This window comes from Morone saxatilis, unplaced genomic scaffold, assembly GCF_004916995.1.
Source record: "Morone saxatilis isolate NCDOM2014 unplaced genomic scaffold, NCSU_SB_2.0 Contig15, whole genome shotgun sequence".
NCBI lineage: Eukaryota > Metazoa > Chordata > Actinopteri > Moronidae > Morone > Morone saxatilis.
Window position 1 is genome coordinate 24988026 of NW_023339707.1, and position 4440 is coordinate 24992465.

The window sequence follows — 4440 nt, forward strand, 5'->3', positions numbered from 1 at the left end:
TGGTGTAAAAAAGGTGCTTTAGGTGGTGGGAATTTCCTTTTTGGTTTTGAAGCAGTATGGAGCTGTGAAACCAAAATTTCAGATATTTTACAGATGAACTGTTGCTTTAAAGGAGCATTTATCAGGTTGTTCACAATGGACGGAAATATGCAGGGGCTCCAATTTATAATTTGTTAGACTAAACATGTTGGGTTATAGAAACATCACGCAACGCTGTCATTGAACACATCATTTCATTGACTACTGCAGTAGAAACTCACCATCTTCAACTCTGAGTCCAAAACTTTTGGAATGAATCTGTAGATCTGTCCAACCTTACATTTGTACCACCCCGAGGCTTCAGATTTAGTCAGGTTTTGAGAAATTGGCTCACATCCAAAGGATGGTAGAGGATTTAAGTGTTCATATTCAATGCTGTATCTGCCACTCTGAGCTCTGTCCTCATCTGTTTCAATGAGAATGTCTTTTCCTTCACATTCTCCCTTACAAAAAATCTTATGTCTTCCAGACAAAGAGAAATCAAAATGACACTCAGCTCTGATGTTTCCTCCTTCAGTTCTTGTATAGACGACGGTGTCACCAACGAAGCCACCAACGAAGCAGGCAGTGTTTTCATCCCACAGTGCTGTTGGAAAGATGAACAATCAATAGTAACTATCTTCCTGTATGATCCTGCAGTCAAACACATCATTTACATCGTTTACTGAACCATTTGCATTACTAAACAAACCATCTGCTGAGAAAGTGTGAGCTGCAGTTAAAAGATCCTTAAAATGCTAGAAAGTGAGTTTTGGTTTGATTGTATGTTATTGATTATTTGATTCTTTCTTTGTTTTCTTTTTTGTTAATTGAAACACATTTCCATCTCTCATGTTAAAATATCCTTGTTAATTATTGTTGATTGACTCTCGGCATGTGCAACAAGTTTTTGGACTTGTTGTACATAACATATTCACGGTATAGGCGCTCATCACATGGATGCTCCAGTGCTTGTCTCGAGCTCCTACCAAAGAGACTGAGCACTTACTGGGATGGCTGTTTAAAAACTTGCAGTTGTGAAAATGTTACTATGATTTACTTTGGCTAAAAGTCACATATTTCTCTATTACTCTGTAATAAAATGTAATCTTTCTCTTTAATCTTTACAACTGCAACAGTCTAAATACAACAAAAAGCAACAATTAAACTATAAAACAAGTACAGCAGAACAGTCGTTGATTGCAGATTGTTGGTCACAAAAAAAATGTCTTTAGAGATTGAGGTCACTTAGTATCAGTACATTTTAACTAAACTCATACTGGACTCTGAACATCAAGTTTAACCACAGAAACTAAAATCATGTTGGACAGTCCTCTATTAAAACTGCAGAAAGCTCTCCACTATAAAACCAAAGACAAATCACATAATAAAGAGAGGAAATGATAGAGACAGAAGGAGAGTGTACTCACAGAGGAAGACGACGTAGATCAAAGTGTGACAGACTTTCATGTTGGGGGCTCTGAGGGTTTATCGCTGCCTCTCTTCGGTCTTTACTGAAAAATTAGGAACTTTTCACTTCTCTAAATGATGGAGTCCCTCCTCCAAGCAACACCCTTACCCAACGTGTCTTCCTTATTCATTAGTCTTTGTTCCACAGTGAGTCAAAAAACAGTGTGCTGGAAAACTCCTTTCACTGTCAATTTTGTCCGTTATTAAGTTCTATAAATGTTTTCAATAAAACACAGCCTATTTCAAGAATAATTTTTATTTGTTTTTACAAAAGGAGCTTTTTGGCTTCAATAAAAGCAAATTACATGACGTCTTACCTCTTTTGGAGGGAAGACATTTTTATTTTCTACTGAAGAAAACATCCCACAGTACAAATGTTGAATCCTGTGAGTTCAGACAGATGACAGACATGCCTTAAAAATGCATTTCAAAACCTATTTTTCTTTTTTCCTAGCAAAGGGCAAAGAGTAGACAACAGTATCTGCATCACCACAGGGGGCGCTGTGGAGCGAGGCAGCTGCACCGTTGGAGAAATCCACCTCAGAGTAGGTGAGTTTACTGGAAGTCTGAAACAAAACAAACAGAGGTCAAAGGTTATCAGTGACTGATTTAGTCCTTCCTATGTACATAATCTACAAAGTTTATGTTATTCTTCTGTGTTCCTTTTGTTTAACATCACTTTGAGAAGCTGAAGTCAGAGGATTTAGAATTTCTTTTTCTTACAAAATGACTCAAAAAGGAGGAATCAATTATCAAATCAGTTGGCAATTAATTTAATTGTTGTTGATTAATTAACTAATTGTTGCAGCTCTAGGGATTCTGTATACTGAGGCAGGTTTGTTGTTTAAGCATCATTTCAGCATGTGCACTGCTTAATGTGAACTGTAAACAGGGTTTTATCTCCAAATGTATTATTTAATATCTAACGGAATATCTATACTTCAGTGCAGCATGTTTTCCTCCCTCTCTCTGCTCACACTGAAAGATGAAGTCCGACGACTTCCTCCTCAAAACAGCGGAAACTTGTAGCTTTAAATATGATCACAAACTGACCTGGTTCCTGTTTCTTAAAAACACAGCACGTTACTTAGAAACAGACTGACGTAAAGCTCATGTAAAACTCTATTTTTGAAAACATGTCCACAGACTTCTCTCTATACTGCCACTGTAAAACATATTTCCTCTGCTGTACACAAAGGTAGTCAAATTATTTTAGTGAGTGAAATCTAAAGATACTGTTTTCTGAACCCTGTGTAGAATGTAGTGCCATCTAGTGTTCTGGTGATGGAATTTCCCCTGCAGAAATTAAAGGCTGTAAATGCTACAGCGGGACAATGTTTAATCCCAGTGAATCTCAAGTGATTATACACTATATATATAGTTATTCATGGTATATTCAATTTCAACCATATTCTGTAAATAAACCCCCTAAATCTTACACACTGGACCTTTTATTCTACCCAGTTTTAACTCACGTTGTCCTGAGAACTGTCTGCGGTGGAAAGTGTAAACTGTAGATATTTCTGCAGGAGGAGATCTGCTCTGTCTGTCCTCCTGCAGGAAGAGAACAGGAGTTTGGTTTGTGTTCAGATCAGCTGGTTTCACAAACACTAATAGCACTGACAAAGTTATAGTAAATAACAAAAAGTAATAACATTACTCAAGCTCACCTCTGTGACTATAACATACTCCGTTTCCACAGGAGATTCTGAAAAACGTGGTTCAGAAGATTAGGTCCTCTGTTAAAACATCTGGCTTAGTCAAAGAGACCCATACAGCACATTTCCACCAGAACGTTCAGGAATTAACAGGAACTAAACATCCCTGTTCGTGTTCCCACTGTGTCTGAAGAACTGTAAGAATTAGGCAAATTGTGAATAGTAGTTTTTCTCGACACAAGGAAACAATAAGAACGTCATTGAAATAAGTAGATACTGAAATAGGTAATTTGAATATTTTTTCATGCACTTTTTCCTCATGCATTTTGGTCAGTATGAAAATGAATAGAAACTGGCACATTGGATGTCATTGTCCATCTACACCTCCTATGCTTGCTGGAATGGCACTCCTGATCTATGTTTTGTGTGAGGAATGATTATGTTTTTTATGTTCAGTTGCCTTTGTTATGTTTCCTGTAGTCTCACCTTTGGGTTTACTGGCCCTCTCTCTGCAGAAAAGCAGCACAGCCGCCGATAATACGATGATCTTGATGACCAGTAGCAAATGCACATACAGCAGCGCACCTGTGGTTGTTTGAACAGTAGAACCAGTTTGTTGATTAACTTCTTAGTTCATTATAAAATGTATCTGGGAGCCTCCATAACTGGAAGCCATTTAGCTTCTCCGTACGACTATAACCAGAATCTATTAGGCTCTTTCCACCAACAGGGAACTGGCTCTGTTTCTGTTCACACACCTATAATTTGAACCGTTCGGAGCATTTCAACCTAATATAAATATTAAATTAGTTTGGAACCTGAAAAGTTGGTCCCCAGCTGGAACTATAGCAGGTTTTACTTAGGAAACAAAGCGACACACCATATTCTACACCCACTGTTGATGATGAATCCTTGAAAACAGTGGTTCTGTTCAAAACTGGTGAAAAAGGTGGGCTGGTTCGTTAGATAGCACCAAGGTTTTAAGATTGTTAAACAGAACCTGTTGAAGAACCAGAGCTAATTTGGTGGGATGGGTGAATGTGGAATTAACATTGTGGATGTTATCTTCCTAGCTAGATATCTGCTAAGAAACATACACAAAAATCAGAAAAATGGCAATGTGGTTGTGGTTACCAGTCAAGTAAAATTGGTCAACATTTATGCGTGAAAAAGCATTGCACATTTATAAAGTCTACAGTTTAGTTCAGATAATTAGGAGCCTTTCCAATGCTGTAAATGTACCTGGACCTGCAGCTCTCTGTTGCTGTTCAGGCTGGTTGGTGGTTTCAGGGGA